Source organism: Muscardinus avellanarius, assembly GCF_963383645.1.
Source record: "Muscardinus avellanarius genome assembly, chromosome: 6".
In the NCBI taxonomy this organism is placed as follows: domain Eukaryota; kingdom Metazoa; phylum Chordata; class Mammalia; order Rodentia; family Gliridae; genus Muscardinus; species Muscardinus avellanarius.
The window spans coordinates 93,083,502-93,103,338 of NC_137791.1; positions in this window are offsets into that span (position 1 = coordinate 93,083,502).

The following is a 19,837-nucleotide window of genomic DNA, read 5'->3' on the forward strand; positions in this document are numbered from 1 at the left end:
TCAAAAAAAAGCATGAGCCCCTTTCCCTGTGTAAAGAGAAGTTTATTATAAACTTCCAGATGAATGTAAACAATCTTTTTCAAGCCCCCTAAAAAAAAACTGTACAACTCAACACGACAATCAGCAACTTTCTTGCACTGTGCTTGACTTGGCCTACTTGCCTACTGGAAGCCATTACAAGATCACCTTCTGGAAAACAAGTTGGGTTTCTAAATGGTCTTAGCCAAGACACCTTCCAATCGAAAGAGGTTCTTTCTACTCTCAAACTTAGCGTCCTCTTGCAAATTAGAAAAAGTGACAAGTACTAAAAAATAAAGTTAATCTGAAAATACAAAAAGCAACCAGTTCCACCCAAGTGGATAAAACACAAACCCGTTTGGTTACATGCACTAACAAAAGTTGGAATCGAATGCCATCACAGAAATCAGGGCGAAAGCCGTCCCGGGGCTGAACAGTCCAAACTCTACGGGCCTGTATCCCCACATCGACTTTCCTAAAACCCCTACCGACCCCAACCACCGCCCTTAAAGGTATTTTAACATTCGTCAGGAGGATCGTCCCGGCACCGCCTGGAAGCCCAACGTGTTGCACGAAACTCCTACGTGCTGCTGCCACCGGCGCCTGCCTCGGCGGCCGCATTCCTCACTGAAATAGGCATTCGGCCATTTTCTCAAAATACCAAACACAAAGCAGCTAGCTCTCTGCAAACTCGGGCGCTCTCGCTTCCTCTCGGCCCGGCCGGCTCCCTGCGCACGCTCACCCGGCGGCTCGCCGGAGTCACCCCACAGTCGGCCCGGGGCTCGGGCGGAGCGACGAGCGCGGCGGGCCGGGAGCGGGCGCAGGGCGCCGGGCCGCGCCAGGGGGGCCCACGCGGCGCCGCCCCGCGCCCCGGAAGTCTGCGCGCGGCTCCGGGCCCGCGGCGGCCGCGGGATCGCTGTCCAGCCCGCGCCCCGGGCTGACTCAACGCGCCGCCGCGCTCAACGGCGCCTTCCGGGGCTGGGGGAGGGGGCGGCGGGCGCGGCGCGGCCGGGGGCTCCGGACCCGCGCCCGGGCAGCCCCGCGCCGGCGCCGCGCTCGACTCCGCGGGGAGGGGGCCCGCCGGCGCCCCTCCCGCCGGCGCCCCCGGCCCGGGCCCGGGCCCCGCGGTGAAACCCGAGCCGCTCGGCCGCCCGCCCCCGCCCGGCGCCGCCGAGCCGCAGTATCTGCAGATCAGCCCTGGACAGCGCCTCGCCCGCGTCCTCCGCGCCCTCCCCCCGCCCGCCCGCCCGCCGCGCTCACCGCCGCCGGGGCGAGGGGACGCGGCCCGCGCCGCCGCCGCGACGCCGACTACTTTTCTTTGTTGCTGGAGTTTCGGGGGAGGGGAGGGGGAAGGCGGAAAAGTTGGGCGCGGGGGCCGTCGAGGCCCGCCGAGGCCCGCCAAGGCCCGAGGTCCGGGCTGCAGAGCGCGCTCAGGCCGTCGGCCCAAGCCCCGCCGTCCCGGCCGCCCGCGGGGTCTGGGGCCCGGGGCCTCGGCGGCGCGGAGTCTGCTGCGGCGCCGCGAGCTCGAGGGAGCCGCACATTCCAGCACAGGACGCTGCGCCGCGCACCAGCCCGCGCCGCCGCCGCCCGCCCCGGACACGCCCCTCGCCGCCCGCGCGCGCCCGGACACGCCCCCTCGCCGCCCGCGCGCGCCCCGGACACGCCCCCTGCGCGGCGGCGCGCCGGGCCCCGGAGCGCGCCCCGCCCTCGGAGCGGCGCGGGGGCGCGCCCAGGGGAGCCGCACCTCATCCGCCCGCCCCTCACTCCTGCCCCGAGGTCAGAAAAGAGGCGGGCCCCGCGCCCCTTCTCCATTTCTTTTATAAACAAACAACAAAAGTTACCCCCAGTCCGGGCGAGCAAGCCGGAGAATAGAGCTGTTAAAAGAAAAATGTGCAGGCTTTGACCGGTTCCCTTTAGAGCTATTGTCCCCGGCCTCTTCAAGTCTAAAGCGCACCAAAATACCCTTCAGACTCTTTTCAAGTCTCCACCCATCGCTTCCCTTAACTAATTGAGCTTCGTTTTTAAGCTTCCAGAGTATAAATGCCCTTCAAATTTCAAACTCTAAGCGGGGGGCAGAAATGCAATCCGTGTGTGATTTACGAGAAGAGAATGTTTGAAAAGGGTAGTTAAGGACCAGGAGCGGCCGGGGAGAAGGAGGACTGAGCGGACAGGTCCCTCGTCCTCGCAAATAGCGGGTCGTTTGCTGAGCCTGGAAAGCAGGATTTCGTATTACTCTCAGATTACTGAGGGTTGGAGAGCCTGGGGAAGACGCCGGGGCTGCTGACTCCGGCGTTGTGAAGCTGGATAATCGTGCCTAATGCCTGCCCTGTAGTGATAGTTTTTCAAAAGCGAGACACTGTGCGTCCCTTTCCTTCTGTTCTCACCTGGCATGCCTTAGCCTGCCTCCCTAAAATGAGTGTGTGTGTGGGGGGGGGGTAGGTTCTTTTGTTGTTTTGTTTTTTGTTGTGTTTTTGCCATACTGGGGATTGAACCTAGGGCTTGCAAGGCAAGCACTCTATCTACACCCCCAGTTTATACTTTCATTTTTCTGTTTTTGTTTATGTATTTTCAAACAGGCTTTTGCTAAATTGCCCAGGCTGGCATCAACTTGCCATCTTCCTGCCTTAGCTTCCCCAGTAGCTGAGGTCACAGGCTGCACCACCAGCCAGGTTTAACGTAGGGCACACGCGGGCGTGTGTGTGTACGTGTGTGTACTAGAGACTGAACCCAAGATTCTATCTCTGAGCTACTCACCCAGCCCTTTCAACTTATTTATTTATTTATTTATTTATTTATTTATTTATTTATTTATTATTTTGAGACAGGATCTGGCTAAATTGTTGAGGGTCTTTCTAGGTTGCTGAGGTTGGCCTCCAATCTGTAATCCTTCTATCTCAGCCTTCCTAATACTGAGATTACAAGCGGGGATGGTGGCGCACGCTTGTAATCCCAACATTTAGGAGGCTGAGACTGGAGGATGGAGGTTCTCGGGCAGCCTCAGCTACTTAGTGAGGCCCTCCGTAACTTAGTGAGACCCTGTTTCAAAATAAAGAATAAAAAATAGGGCAGGAGGTGTAGCTCAGAGGTCGAATACCCCTGGGTTCCATCCCTAGACCCACAAAAAAATAAAATAAAATACTAGGATTACAGGTGTGCAGCACCATCCCTAGATTACATGGCGTTTTTAGATGTTGTAGCCCAGGGTACAATTCTAGCCCCTACTAAAATTGTCAAAGACAAGAATTGTTTCTTTTGCCTGTTGTGTTCACAAAAGCAAAAATGAAACATTTCTTTTTAAATTGACTAGATAAATGTCTTCCATTCATTTCCTCAGTCTGACCAGTTGCTGGAAATGTCTTATTAATTGACAATTTATCCCCATGTATTGTGATGCAAATAGAAGAATGCCATATAGGCAGCTGCATTCATTTGAAATTAGCAGATGCCCTTGTTCAAGGGATGGCATATTGGGGGTGACCCAAATTACCATGCCATAGAGGCCACAGGTCAAATTCAAGGCCAGATTACAAATCAATAGATTTCCTTAAGGGAAGTTGGCGGTATGAATTTGAATTCTTAATTGTTTTCAAGAAGCCATATTTTTACTGCCTCCAAAATTTATGATTACTCGGCATGATAAAGACTTTGAAATGTGAATCAGTTCTGCTTTTATTGTATGGGTTCTCTGTTACATATTGAATTCATCAGTTCTTAAATTTTTAATTATCATATGTTCTTAATTATATTTTTCTCTAGAGATTTATTTCAAAAGTTTGGTAAAATACTGTTTTTGAGATTCCATGTGCTTTATATTCATAACCATGTTTTTTTTTTTTTTTAAAGAGCTGAATTTAGCCAGGCCTGGTAGTGCATGCTTGTAATCCCAGTACTTGGGAGGTTGAGGCAAGAAGATGCAGGTTCAAGGACAGCCTCAACTGCTTAGAGAGCCCCCACCCCCGTAATTTAGTGAAAACCTGTTTCAAAATGAAGAATAAAAATCCTGGGGATGTAGCTCAGGTAGAATCCCTAGTAGCATAAACAATAAAATATAAAGAAAGAGCTGAATTTGACTGAACCCACAATAATGTTATACTAAAGTTCAATAATCAGCTTTTAAAGTTATGTCTAAGCCAGATATGGTGGTACATTCTTTGTAATCCTAGTTCTTGTGAGGTTGAGACAGGAAGATTGCAGGTTTCAGGACAGTCTCAACAAGTAGTGAGATTCTTCATCAATCTAGCAAGACCCTGTTAGAAAATAAAAATGAAGCTGGTGGCATAGCTCAGAGGTAGAATGTCTCTGGATTCAATACCTGGTACCACAAGAAGAAAAAAATAGTTGGGTGCAACGTTTCCATTCTGTTGTTAAAGGATTTTCTGAGGAGCCAGGTGTGGTGGCACAAGTGTGTAATCCCAGAATTTAGTGGCTGAGACAGAAGGATCCTGGTTCTTATACAGCTTCAGCCTCCTAGTGAGGCCCTTTGCAATTCAGTGAGAGCCTGTTTCAAAATAAAGAATAAAAAATAGAACTAGGGGTGGGGTGTAGCTCAGAAGTAGAATCCCCCCTGGGTTCCATCCCCAGTACCGCAAAAAAGAAAAAAAAAAAAACAAAGATTTCTGTCTGTCCTCTGCTATTACCAGGCAAAGAGAAACCATTGATCTGTGAAGGACTAAAGTTTGAAGTTGGGCACCTTTCTCCCCTCCTCTCTGCAGTACCTGTCACCTCTTTGCCTCCTCAAGAATCATCTCCCAAGATAACTAACTGATCCTGCAGGAAAACACCTTTGGCTCTGAAACTTTTTTCTCTAAATCATCATAATTTTGATTTCTCGTTTAGTTAAAAGTTAATTTAAGGTGGCTTAAGTGGCACGTGCCTGTTATTTCATGGGAACATAGAATCGATGTTTTTTTGTATGTGTGTGGTACTAGGGATAGAACCCAGGGGGCTTCTATCTCCAGGCTATACTCCCAGATTTATTTATTTTATTTTGTTTTTTGGTGGTACTGAGGTTCCTGGAAGCCCTTCTACCTCTGGGCTACACTCCCAGACCTATTTTATATTTCTTTTTTATTTGGAAACAGGGTCTCTTAAGCCAGCGCGGCTGGCTTTGAACCTGCATGATCCTCCTGTCTCAGCCTCCCAAGCTCGGGGATTACAAGCTTGCGCCACCACGCCTGGCTATTTTATTTATTTGCAAACAGAGTCTCACTAAGTTGCTGAGAGCCTAAGTAGCTGAGGCTGCTTTGAACCTGCAACCCTCCTGTTTCAGCCTCCCAAATACTGGAATTTCAAGTATGTGCCACCACACTTGGCTTTAATTAGATCTTTTCTATCAGAGGAATAGGTTGACTTAAGCTCCATTTTGTAGAACTGCCATTGTGTAACCTTGTATGTGCTTGTATTTTTTTGTAAAAAGAGAATTTCCTAGTCAGGTATGGTGGAGAATGCTTGTAATCCCCGAGCTTGGGAGACTGAGATAGGAGGCTCACAGGACAGCCTAAGCAGGTAGTGAGACCCTCATCAACCTAGTGAAACCCTGTTTCCAAAATAAAAAATATATTAGCTCAAAGGTAGAATGCCTCTGCGCCCCTGGGTTCAATGCCCAGCAAAACACACACACACACACACACACACACACACACACACACACACACACACACAGCATTTCCTAGAAATTGTGAGTGCCTATCCCTCCCTCAGGATCTCCTTCAGCCAATAACGTAAAATTGTGAGGCCAAACTTCCACAAAGCCTAGAAGTCCTGCACTGGAAATAAAATACCCAGACATTTTCCACCACACTTGACTTCACTAGTGGCAGGATCCCTTTTTGCAAAAAGTAAAATTTGCCTTGCTGAGCTGCTTCCAAATATGTGTCTTTTCTTACAACACCATGGTAATGCATTTTTAACATCCCAGCTGCTCAGGAAACAGAGTCAGGAGAATCCCAAGTTCCAGGCCAGCTGTGCAATTTAGTGAACTCTGTCTCAAAATAAACAATAAAAAGCCTGGCATGGTGGTAAATGCTTGTAATCCCAGGCTTGAGAGGCTGAGACAGGAGGATCGCACAGGTTCAAAGCCAGCCTCAGCTACTTAGTGAGGCTCTCAGCAACTTAGTAAGACCCTGTTTCCAAATAAAGTATAAAAAATAGATCTAGAGCCGGGCGTGGTGGTGCATGCTTGTAATCCCAGCATTCTGGAGGCTGAGACAGGAGGATTGTGGTTCGCGGACAGCCTCAGCTCCTTAGTGGGGCCCTCCGCAAATTAGTGAGACCCTGTTTCAAAATAAAGAATAAAAAATAGGGTAGGAGATGTTGCTCAGAGATCGAATGCCCCTGGGTTCCATCCCCAGACCCACGCACACACACACACAAAAAAATTGGTCTGGGAGTATAGCCCGGAGGTAGAAAAGCCCCTAGGTTCCACCCCAATAAAAAAAAATAATAAAAATAAACAGTAAAAATGGTCGGGAAATAACAGCTTGGTAATTGGGGCCCATGCCTGTAATCCCAGTACCTAGGAGGCTGAGACAGGAGGATCGCAGGGTCACAGACAGCCTCAGCTCCTTAGTAAGGTTCTCTGTAATTTAGTGAGACCTTATTTCAATATTAAAGAATAGGCCGAACATGGTGGTGCACGCTTGTAATCCCAGCATTCTGGAGGCAGAGACCAGAGGATCGCAGGTTCGTGGACAGCCTCAGCTACTTAGCAAGGCCCTTCACAACTCTGTAAGACCCGGTTTCAAAATATAAAAAGACTAAAAAATAGAACTGGGGGTTGTAGCTCAGAGGTGGAATGCCCCTGGGTTCTATACTCAGTACTTAAAAAAAAAAATTAAAGAATAAAAAATAGGTCTGGGGGTGTAGCTTGGAGATAGAATGTCCCTGGGTTTCATCCCCAGTACCACACAAATAAGGGAGGGATGCTGGGGAGCCAGGCATGATGGCATACGCTTGTAAATCCCAGTACTTGATAGATAGGAGAATCACAGGTTCGAAGACAGCCTCAGCAATTAGTGAGATTCTCATCAACCTAGTGAGACCCTGTTTCAAAATAAAATAAAATAGGACCGGGAGCCGGGCATGGTGGCACACACTTATAACCCCAGTACTTTAGAGGCTGAGATGGTAGGATCACAGGTTCGAGACTAGCCTGAGCTACTTAGTGGGGCTCTCCACAACTTAGTAAGACCCTCTTTCAAAATAAAGTATAAAAAATAGGTCTGCGGGTGTTTCTCAGGGGTGGAAAGCTCCTGGGCACAATCCATAATACCTAAAAGAAAAAAAATAGAACTCCAGATACAGCTCAGAGGCAAAATGCCCCTGGGTTCAATACCTAATATCACACACACACACACACACACACACACACACACACACAGATAAAAGAGTCATTTGCTTTTTTTTTTTAATTGGGGATTGAACCCAGTGACGTTCTACCTCTGAGCTATAAACCAGATCTTTCCATATTCTATTTTGAAAGTCTCTCCAAATTGCTGAAGCTGTCCTCGAACCTGCAACCCTCCTGTCTAAGCCTCTCAAATACTAGGATTACAGGCATGTGCCACCACACCCATTAAAATCAGTTAAAGTTGTTGCTAACAGCCCCGCATGGTGGTGCACGCTTATAATCCCAGTACTTGGGGAGGCTGAGACAGGAAGATGTCAGGTTTGTGGATAGCCTGAGCTACTTAGTGAGGTCCTCTGCAACTTAGTGTGATCTGTTTCAAAATAAAGAATAAAAAATAGGGCTGGGGATGTAGCTCTGAGGAAGAATACCCCTGAGTTCCATTCCCAGTAAGGCAAAAAAAAAAAAAATGTTGCTAACATGTTTCTCTTCCAGGAGAGATGGAGAGGCTGGCTCTTCTGAAAGGTAAAGAGGCAGGAAAGGATGCAGGAAGGTGAGCCAAACCAAGACGGCAAAGGAGCTGGAGTTGGAGTAAAAGGAGACTGAAGGTGAAGAGCCCGGAACCACTATGGGACAGACACCTTTTGTGAATGGGGATGGCTTGTTCCAATGAAATTTAAAAAGCAGTGATGAAGTCTCTCAGAGAAGAACAAACATCCGCTCTATAATCCAACCAGAATTGTGGCTGTGACAGTCAAAGCTTAACCGAATCAAGTACGTGATCTGGAGGAAGATGTCTAAATTCCTGTATTGTGCTCAGAAAGAATGTCTTTCTAGGGGAGTCTAGTCTGCATACAATCTGGAAAAAGGGAAAATAGAAGGGGGGGGTGGCACTATTCACTTAAAAATGCCTATAGAGGATTGAGACACTAAATCTGGCAGACAGAAATGCATAATCTAGGTTTAGGATGAGGACAATTTACTGGGATTTTCCCTGGTTTAGAAAAGATGTCAATATTACTTATCTCCCCTGACATTAGGTCCATGCCTATCAAGTAACATAATGGTTAATATAACCTCCCAATCCTTTGAGTCGAAGCCACAATTAAGTCCTTTATAAACTGGTATTGTAAAGTACGCGTCTTCATAATGGGATGCACGGTCCGGTCTCAAGGCCTTTGCAGATGCAATTAAGTTAAAGATCTTGACATGAGGAGATCATCCTGGATTATCTGGGTGTATCTTAAAACCCAGAGACAACTGTTCCTATCAGAGACACACAGAGGAGACGGCAAGGCTGTTTCATTCAGCAGAAACTTATTAAGCACTTTCTCTCTTGAAGATGAAAGGATGGTGTAGGGATGGAAGAAAACGTTGAAGAAACAATTCTACGCTGGGCCTGGTGGTGCGTGCGTATAATCCCAGTACTTCGGAGGCTGAGACAGGAGGATTGAAGATTCACAGCCAGCCTTAGCCACTTAGTAGCTGCAATTTAGTGAAACCCTGTTTCCAAATCAAAATAAAATAAGGCTGGGAAAGGTGTAGGTCATGGTGAGAATTCCCCTGGGTTCAATCGCCAATACTGAAAGAGTTCTATATGCATATAAATCCAGTGAAATATAAATAAGTTCTGTGAACTATACTAATGACAATTGTTTTGATCGTATACTATTACTATATAAGATGCTATCATTAGGAAAACTGGGCATGATGGAGCACACCTGTAAAAAAAAAAAAAAAACGAAAGAAGACGCTCTCATTGGGGAAATGTGCATAATAGGGGACTCAGGGCCACTCTATATTATCTGTATAACCTCCTGTGAATCTGTAATTATGTGTGTGTGTGTGTGTGTGTGTGTGTGTGTGTGTGTGTGTTACTGGGAATCGAAACCAGGAATATTCTACCTCTAAGCTATACCCCCAACCTACTTTTTATTTTTTGTTTTCAAACAGGGTCTTGTCAGGTTGCTGAGAGTCTAACTATGTTGATAAGGCTGTCTTCAAAACAAAGATCCTCCTGACTCAGCCTCCCAAGTACTGGGATTACAGGCTTGCACCAGTATCCCAGGTTCTATAATCATTTTATTTATTTATTTATTTATTTATTTATTTATTTATTATTTTTGCGGTACTGGGGATGAAACCCAGGAGTATTCAACCTTCGAACTACACCCCCAGTCCTATTTTTTATTCTTCATTTTGAAACAGGATCTCACTGAGTTTCAAAGGGCCTCACTAAGTAGTAGGTGAGGCTGTCCTCCAACCGCGATCTGCCTGTCTCTATAATAATTTTAAAACAAAAATTTTAGCCAGGCGTGGTGGCACTCGGGAGGGGGAGGATCACGGTTTGCGGACAGCTTCAGCTACTTAGTGAGGCCCTCTGCAACTCAGTGAGACCCGGTTTCAAAATAAATAAAAAATAGGGCAGGGGGTGTAGTATGGAGGTCAAATTCCCCTGGGTTCCATCCCCAGACCCACCACAAAAAAAAAAAAAAAAAAAAAAAAAAAATATATATATATATATATATATATATATATATATATATATATATTGAGTCAGTACTGCTCTAGAATGTTCTTTTTTCCTGTGGAAAATCATAAAAGGGGCTGAGTAGCCTCTTGCCCTGAAATCTTAACCTTACCTTCTGTAATTACAATAAAATCAGTACAATAGGCAGTCACTGTGGTACATGAGTGTGATTCCAGCCACTCAGGAGGCTGAGGCAGGAGGATCATGACTTTAAGACCAGATTGTCTAAAAATAAAATTTTAAAAAGGGCTGACAATGTTACTCAGTAATAAAGCTTTGCCTAGCATTCAAGAAGCCCTAGATCCAATCCCCAGTACCAAGAAAATAAACAAATAAATAAAACTCTCCTGTGGACACCAAAATCTGAGGATGCCCAAGTCCCTTCTATAAAATGGTTATAGTATCGAGCCGGGCGTGGTGGCGCACACTTGTAATCCCAGCATTTGGGAGACTGAGACAGGAGGATCTTGGTTCGAGGACAGCTATTTAGTCAGGCCCTTTGCAACTCAGTGAGACCCTGATTCCAAATAAAGAATCAAAAAAGGGCTGGGGGTGTAGCTTGGAGGTATAATGCCCCTGGGTTCCATCCCTAGTACTGCAAAAAGAAAAAAAAAAGATGTAGTATTTATCTATAACATACATATATCCTTTTAAATATTTTTTTTTTTTGGTGGTACTGGGGGTGGAACCCAGGGGCTTTCTACCTCCAGGCTATACTCCCAGACCTTTTTTTTTAATATTTTATTTGGAAACAGGGTCTCACTAAGTAGCTGAGGCTGGCCTTGAACCCGTGGGATCCTCCTGTCTCAGCCTCCCAAGCGTGGGGATTACAAGCGTGCGCCACCACACCCGGCTCTTTTAAATACTTTAAATCAACTCTAGATTACTCATAATATCTTATGCTACAAGTAAATAGTTGTTATACGCTACTGCATAGACAATAATTAAAAGGAAAAAAAATCTATTGACATTTTTTTCCCTAAATATTTCCACCCACTGTTGGTTGAATTCCGAGCATCTGGAGGGCCAACTGTGTAGCTCTGGGAAGCAAAGAAATTCATGAAAGAAAGTACTAGCTGAATCAGACAGATTTGGGTAGAATCCTGGCTCTTCCCTGTAAGAGTCATATTTTAAGCAGGGTATGCCCCTGTGTTCAATCCCCAGCACCTAAATAAATAAACATACAGTTCTATATAACAGTTCTCATAGTCAGGCAATGGTAGCGCATGCCTGTAATCCCAGTACTTGAGAGGCTGAGACAGAAGGATTGCAGGTTCAAGGCCAGCTTCAGCAACTTAGTAAGGCCCTGTTTCAAACAAAAAGTAAAATAGGACCTAATGCTATCATCCAAATTACTCTGGAGGCTGAGGCAGGAGAATTGCAAATTTGAAGCCAGCCTGATCAACTTAGTGAGACCCAGGACAAGGGATGTAGCTCAGTGGTAGAGCATTTGGCCTGAGCATGCGCAAGGCCCTGGGTACAATCCCCAGTGCTGTCAAAAAGAAAAAAAAAGTCATACCTTAGGCTAGCCCTTAACTTCTCTCAGACTCAGTTGTTTTTGTTGTTTGTTTTGGTGCTAGGGATTGAACCCAGGGCCTGCCCCAAATTAAGCATTCTCTGACACTGACCTATCCCCCAGTCCCCAGAGTCGCAGTTTCTGAATCTGAAGAATCAGAATACTAATGCCAGCCTGACAACACAGAGGCGTGGACCCTGATCATGGAGGAAGGACACCTGGCACGTGTATAGTGCATGCGGAGAGCTCAGTGATGTCAGTTCTTAGCCTTTTACCTCCATGCTTCTCTGGTCCAATTAGGTCTTGATGAGAGAAGAGGCGGGCAAATGATAATTGGGGTCATCTGTCTTAGAGGCTGCTGCTATGTATTGAAAAGCACATTACTAGCCAGGATTGGTGGCACGCACTTGTAGTCCCAGTACTTGTGGGTGGTTGAGACAGGAGGATCACAGGTTCAATGCCAGCCTCAGCAATTTAGTGAGATCATCGCAGTCCCCAGTACAAAAAAAAAAAAAAAATGTGTATTGCTATTCACAGGTGCTGAATTTTATTTACAGCTTACTATGGCTGTGATGTAACTATTGATGATGACCATTAACCTCCCAAAAGATCACCCAAAAAAACCTTGTTGATCAAGGAAAGCCAGGTTTATTAGAGTGACACTACAAGAGAGAATGGTACCTTGGCAGAATCTTAGCAGCCAGGGAAGGGTTGTTTTTAAATTTAATTTAAGGCTGTGTGTGTGTGTGTGTGTGTGTGTTTTACTGGGAACTGAACCCAGGAACCTTTTACCTACGAGCAACACCCCCAGCCCTATTTTTTATTTTTATTTTGAAACAGGATCTCACTAGGTTGATGAGTCTCACTACTTGCTGAGGCTGTCCTCAAACCTGCAGTCCTCCTGTCTCAGTCTGTCAAGTACTGTGATTGCAGGCACGCACCACCATGCCTGGTGAGAAGAATATTTATAGGGGTCTAGGCCTACATTGGATGACTTTTAGGACAGGCCTGACAAGACGGGGAGCTGGATTGGAATGGACAAAAATTACAATAATGTAGGATTCATGAGCACAGCAAAGCAAGAGTCATGAAACAGGATTTTGGGAGTTTTTCGTCTTTGAGGGTTTTTTTTTTGTTTGTTTGTTTTTTGGTAGTACTAGGGATGGAACTCAGGAACATTCTACCTCCAAGATACACTCACCAGCCCTCTTTTTTATTCTTTATTTTGAAACGATCTCACTGAGCTACAAAGGACCTCACTAAGTAACTGAGGCTGGCTGCGAACCATGATCCTCCTGTCTCAGCCTCCCGAATGCTGGGATTACAAGCGTGTGCCACCATGCCCAGCTATGAAGCAGGCTTTGGGGGTTGTATATGGGGTGGGCAGGTAGAGGGGATAAAATTCATAGCCACACATATGCTTGGCAAGCGCCCTACCACTAAGCTAGACTCCCAGCTCCCCCTCCTTTTTTGAGGGGGTGGTGGTAGTACTAGAGACAGAATTCAGGGTCATTTTACTTTCAAGATATACCCCCAAATCTATTTTATTCTTTTATTTGGAAACAGGGTCTCACTAGGTTGCGGAGGGACTAAGTTGCTGAGGCTGGCTTCGAACCTGTGATCCTCCTGTCTCAGCCTCCCAAGTACTGGGATTAAGAGTAAGCGCCACCATACCTGCCTGGCCTCAAGCTTTTGATCCTCTTGCCCTAGCCTTTCAAGTACCTGGGATTAGAGGTGTTTTCCACAATGTTCATCTAAGAACATGATTTTATTTATTATCAGTATAAAATGTGGGGGGTTCTCGGATGAAACCCAGGGGTGTTTTACCTCCAAGCTACATCCCCACCCCTATTTTATTTTTTAATTTGAAACAGGGTCTCGCTAAATTGCTGTCAGCCTCACTAAATTGCTGAGGCTGGCTTCAAATTTGCAACCTTCCTGTCTCAGCCTCCAAGTATTGGGATTACAGGTGTATGCCACCATGCCTGGCTAGATTGTGATTTCAGAGTCAAGAGATCTGAGAAAGCACCCCAGAGGAGCCTTCTTTTTCTTACCTATAGAGTAGGGCTGCTGATTCCTCAGAAATATGGTAGAATTAAGACACATCTGTACAGGCCCTGGCCCACAACCATGACTCAGATATGTTAGTTTCTTTCTCTGATATTGCCTGAAATTTTAATCCTTTATTGAAAGATTGCTGAGTGTGGAGGTGGAAATGGTTTATGGAGACAGGCTGGAGGGCAGCAGCATTGCTTGAGCCAAGATTTCTTCTTCCCCTCCTTTATCCCCTGAATTCCCCAGCTTCAGCTTTGCTATTTCTTCCTCCTCCTCTTCTCCTTTTTTTTTTTTTTTTTCAGTACTGGAGATTGAACCCAGGAGCATTCTACATCTGAGCTATACCCCCAGTTCTAGTTTTTATTTATTTTTTTTTTTGGTTTTTTGTTTTTAGTGGTTTTTTTTTTTTTTTTTTTTTTTGTGGTACTGGGGTTCCTGGAAACCCTTCTACCTCTGGGCTACACTCCCAGACCTACTTTATATTTTTATTTGGAAACAGGGTCTCTTAAGCCAGTGCGGCTGGCTTCGAACCAGCGCGATCTTCCTGTCTCCGCCTCCCAAGCACGGGGATTACAAGCGTGTGCCACCATGCCCGGCTTTATTCTTTATTTTGAAACCGAAGGGTCTTACTAAGCTGCAGAGGGCCTCACTAAGTATCTGAGACTGGCCACAAATTCGGATCCTCCTGTCTCAGCCTCTCAAGTACTGGGATGACAAGCGTGCATCACTATACCCGACTCCTCCTTCTTTTTACTAAGGATTGGACCCATGGGGGTTCTACCTCTAAGCTACACCCTCAACCTTATTTTATTTTTCATTTTGAAACAGAGTCTCAAAATAGGCTGCCTTTGTCAGAAATAAATTTATATGGCATGATAAGAAAATACACACATTTGAAAGTAGCTCAGCAAGGCAAGTTTACTTTATGCAAAAAAGGAATTCTGCCACCAGTAAAGTTAGGCAGGCAAGAACAGCATGGCGGAAAACTGCTGGGTATTTTATTTTCTGTGTGAGGCTCCTGTCCTACTATTGATAGGCACTTAGCCATACAATCTTCACACCATCAGCTGAAGGGAATGCCCAGGGAGGGTTTGGCATTTGCAATTCTCAGGAGATGGAAACTAACAGAAAAAGAACATAAGCACACATGATGTTACAACATGGTGGTTTTACAAAAGATAATTAAGTGTGGTGGTGCACACCTATGATCCCAGTACTTGGGAGGCTGAGACAGGAGGATTAGGGTTCATGGCCAGCCTCAGCTACTTAGGCCCTCTGCAACTTAGTGAGACCTTGTTTCAAAATAAACAATAAAAAATAGGACTGAGGGTGTATCTCAGAGGTAGAATGCCTCTTTGTTCAATCCCCAGTATCTCAAAAAAAAAAAAAAAAAAAGGAAACTTAAGTTATCTATTCTTTGGATAGAAAAGATCTAATTAGCCAGGCATAGTGGCACATGCTTATAATCCCAATTCTTGGGAGGCTGTGACAGGAGGATCGCAGGTTTGAGGACAGCTTCAGCAAGTAATGAGACTCTCATCAACCTAGTGAGACGTTTTGCTTCTTTTTTTTTTTTTTTTTTTTTTTTTTTTTGTACTGGGGATGGAACCCAGGGGCTTTCTACATCCAGGCTACACTCCCAAACCTACACTGTTTGGAAACAGGGTTTCACTGAGATGCTGAGAGCCTCACTAAGTATCTGAGGCTGGCTTCGAACCTGCGCAATCCTCCTGTCTCAGCCTCCTAAGTACTGGGATTACAAGTGTGCGCCACCACACCCGGCCTGACCTTTTTTCAAAATAAAAATAAAATAAGGCTAGGGTGTAGCTTAGAGGTAGAATACCCTGAGTTCAATCCCCAGTGACACACACACACAAAGATCTAATTATATTCTCACACCTTGAACCTGCTATCCTCCTATCTCTCAAGTACTAGGATTACAGGCGTGTACCAGCATATTTAGTGCAGCCTTGCAATATTAAGAATCACTTTGACAGCCAGGTGTGGTGGCACATGCTGGTGATCCCAGTTCTTGGGAGGCTGAGACGGGAGGATCGCGGTTTGCGGCCAGCCTCAGCTACTTAGTGAGACCCTCTGCAACTTAGTGAGAGCCTGTTTCAGATTAAAGAATAAAAAAATAGGGCTGGTGGTGTAGCTTGGGTTCAATCCCCAGTATTGAAAAAAAAAAAAAAAGAATCACTTTGACCGCAGCAGGGCAGGCTAGGGATCTGGCTGAGATCTGAGCTGCCAATACCTCCTAACGCCAGGTGGTCACAAATAGTAGAAAGGAAAATCGTGATGTCTGTGTGGGCCGACCCTCTCCAGCTCCCTCAGCCACTGGTGTAGCCTGCCGCCTTTGGCACTGTTTGCTGTTACTGAGGCCAGGGTCTCCTTTGTGGCAGGCAGCCTCCCAGGGTAATTGACAGCAACAGGGCTTGGGCAAGGGAGAATGGCCACCGAACAGACATCAAAGGCAATTATCAGCCAAACCTGGCTTGCTGTGAATGGGGGCAGTCACTCAGAATGTCATTCTGAAGATCAATTCCTTAGATTAAAAAATGTTGGTAGTCACCAAGGTAAAAATGAAACTCCAGGGCTTTCTATGAAAAAGATTTTTTTTTTTTTTTTGCATACCAGGTACTGGTATGGACCTAAAGCATACCAGTACCTGCTTCCTGGGGTTGGTTATTTCCTGATTTGCAATACACTCCTCCCCAGTACCTCAAACACTGTTTGATTACATTCTGAAGTGGTCACATCTGTTTTCCATTCCCACAGTAAGTACATGCATTCCTTCCTGCCAGCTGGCAGCAAATAGTGATACAGCACCTACTATGCACAAGGCCTCGTTTCAGTAAGATGACAATTTGATGGTGGATGTGGACAGGGGAGCACATGAATGCAAACCAGAGCTCTTGCCTTAATTATTTGTTACCTTTGTCAATTTATTTTTGTCAGTATTGGCCCCAGGCCATCAGGAAAATTCCTTTCCAGGTGGCCATAAAATCTAATCGGATGTTTCAATGGAACCAGAGAATTAAGCTTCTCTTAATTTTCTCTTCCTTCATATTGGGAAATAGCCAGGTATGGTAGTGCACACTTGTAATCCCAGCATTTGGGAGGCTGAGATAGGTTTGCAGCCAGCCTTAGCTACTTAGTGAGGCCCTTTGCAACTCAGTGAGACCCTGTTTCAAAATATAGAATAAAAAATAGGGCTGGGGGCATAGCTTGGAGGTAGAATGCTCCTGGGCTCTGTCCCCAGTACCAAAAAAAAAAGAGAAAATGGGAAATAGATGGCCATGGGATGCATGCCTATAACCCCAGTACTTGGAAGGCTGCCTCAGCAATTTAGCAAGACTCAGGCAACACAGTGAGACCCTGTTTGAAAACAAAACATAAAAAGGGCTTGGGGTGGGGCTCAGAGGTAGAATGCCTCTGGAGTCAATCCCTAGTATCAAAAAAAAGGTGGGGTGGGGTGGTGGTGGAAGCTAGGTGTGGTGGTACAGGTTTGTTTTTTGTTTTTGTTTTTTTTTTCTGGTACTGGGAATGGAACCCAGGGGTATTCTACCTCTGAGAAAACATGCCTAGCTCCAGTGGCACACATTTGTAATCCCAGCATTTGGGAGGCTGAAACAGGAGGATCGCTGTTCAAGGACAGCCTCAGCTATTTAGTGAGGCCCTTTTCAACTCAGTGAGACCCTGTTTCAAAAATAAAAAATAAAAAAATAGGGCTGGGGGTATGGTTCAGAGGTAGAATGCCCCTGGGTTCCATCCCCAGTACCGCAAAAAAAAAAAAAAAAAAAAAAAAAAGTGAGGGAGAGATATATACCAAACTCAAATGGTCATTGTTTTTTTTTTTTTTAATTTTTCACATATATATGTGTATATATGTTTATATAATTAAATATATCTACCTGTAATATATTTTAGTATGTGTGTATATACATGTATATATATACAATATATATGTAGTGTGTGTGTGTGTGTGTGTGTGTGTGTGTGTGTGTACTAGGAATTGAACCAAGGGACATTCTATTCCCAAACAATACCCCCAGCCCTATTTTTAATTTAATTAATTTATTTATTTGTGGTACTGAAAATTGAACCCAGGAGCATTTTACCTCTGAGCTATACCCCCAGCCCTATTTTTCATTACTTATTTTCTTTTTCTTGTGGTACTGGGGATGGAACTCAGGGGCATTCTACCTCTGAGCTGCAATCCCAGCCCTATTTTTTATTCTTTATTTTGAAACAGGGTCTCACTGAGTCACAAAGGGCCTCACTAAGTAGCTGAGGCTGGCCGCAAACTGTGATCCTACTGTCTCAGCCTCCCGAATGCTGGGATTACAAGTGTGCGCCACCTCGCCCAGCTTATTCTTTATTTTAAAACAGTGTTTCAGGCCCCAGGCCGAACTGCGCATAGCACGCCAGACCCCTGGAGAAACCGGGCCCAGTAAGACGCTGGGTTCTGGGCAGGGGTCGCGCGCGGGGCACGCCAGCTGGGGCCCGGGTCGCGGGACTCTGGGCCCCAGGCCGAACTGCGCGTAGCACTCCAGACCCCTGGAGAAACCGGGCCCAGAATAGAAAAAGATAAAGAAAAATATCAGAGAGGAGGTAAGAAAGCCGTTATGGATGCCAGGACACTGGAGATGCAGACAAAACTTATCTAAATGCACTGGAACTTATGGAAAAATTCGCCGTGAAAGAGGACTGCTATTTCTCTATATTGTTAAGAATCTCAGACATCACCTGTAAGGAGAGAGTTTAGCGGAGACCAAGGAGAAATGCGGTGTTGAAAGAGTTCTCCGCGATGGTGGTGGAGAGTTGTATTCAGGAGAAGCAAAAAGCGGATCTTACCAACTTTATTTTTTTGGAGAAATTACACCAAATGTCGAATGCTACCATCACGCATGCTTAGGAACACTGGACAACATTCAGAGTGGATAAAGAGAAAAAGAGCCTGGGAAGTATTTGAAACGGTGGAGGCAGTGGCAATGCCAGTGGCCAATACTCAGGGGAGGCAGAGATCTGATAAATTACACCTGGAACCTTTGAAATAATAACCATGGAGACAGTGATCGGAACCTGCTGAGGGGTTAGGCGGGCGCCGGGGCCAGTGGCCGACATCGGAGCTTGCTGTGAGGCAAGGCCACTACTGAGGCCTCCGTGGCTGGGATTGGAACCTACCGAGGGGTTAGACTGATGCTGGGGCCAGCGAGGCCGGCATTGGAGCCTACCATGAGGCAAGGCTTGTGCTGGGGCCTCCGAGGTCGGGTCCGGAAACTGCTGAGGGGTTAGGCCGGTGCTGGGGCCAGCGAGGCCGGCATCGGAGCCTGCCGTGAGGCAAGGCCGGTACTGGGGCCTCCGAGGCCAGGATAATAGCCTGCCGAGGGGTTAGGCCTGTGCTGGGGTCAGCGAGGCCGGCATCGGAGCCTGCCGTGAGGCAAGGCCAGTGCTGGGGCCTCCGAGGACGGGACCGGAGCCTGCTGAGGGGTTAGGCCGGTGCTGGGGCCAGCGAGGCCGGCATCGGAGCCTGCTGTGAGACATGACCAGTGCTGGGGCCTCCGAGGCCGGGATCGGAGCCTGCCGAGGGGTTAGGCGGGCGCCGGGGCCAGTGGCCGACATCGGAGCTTGCTGTGAGGCAAGGCCACTACTGAGGCCTCCGTGGCCGGGATTGGAACCTGCCGAGGGGTTAGACTGATGCTGGGGCCAGCGAGGCCGGCATTGGAGCCTGCCATGAGGCAAGGCTTGTGCTGGGGCCTCCGAGGTCGGGTCCGGAAACTGCTGAGGGGTTAGGCTGGTGCTGGGGCCAGCGAGGCTGGCATCGGAGCCTGCCGTGAGGCAAGGCCGGTACTGGGGCCTCCGAGGCCAGGATAATAGCCTGCCGAGGGGTTAGACCAGTGCTGGGGTCAGCGAGGCCGGCATCGGAGCCTGCCGTGAGGCAAGGCCAGTGCTGGGGCCTCCGAGGACGGGAACAGAGCCTGCTGAGGGGTTAGGCCGGTGCTGGGGCCAGCGAGGCCGGCATCGGAGCCTGCCGTGAGGCATGACCAGTGCTGGGGCCTCCGAGGCTGGGATCGGAGCCTGCCGAGGGGTTAGGCCGGTGCTGGGGCCAGCGAGGCCGGCATCGGAGCCTGCCGTGAGGCAAGGCCGATACTGGGGCCTCCTAGGCCAGGATAAGAGCCTGCTGAGGGGTTAGGCCAGTGCTGGAGCCAGTGAGGCTGGCATCGCAGCCTGCTGTGAGGCATGGCCGGTGCTGGGACCTCCGAGGCTAGTATCGGAGCCAGCCGAGGGGTTAGGCTGGTGCTGGGGCTAGCGAGGCCAGCACCGGAGCCTGCCATGAGGCAAGGCCGGTACTGGGGCCTCCGAGGCCAGG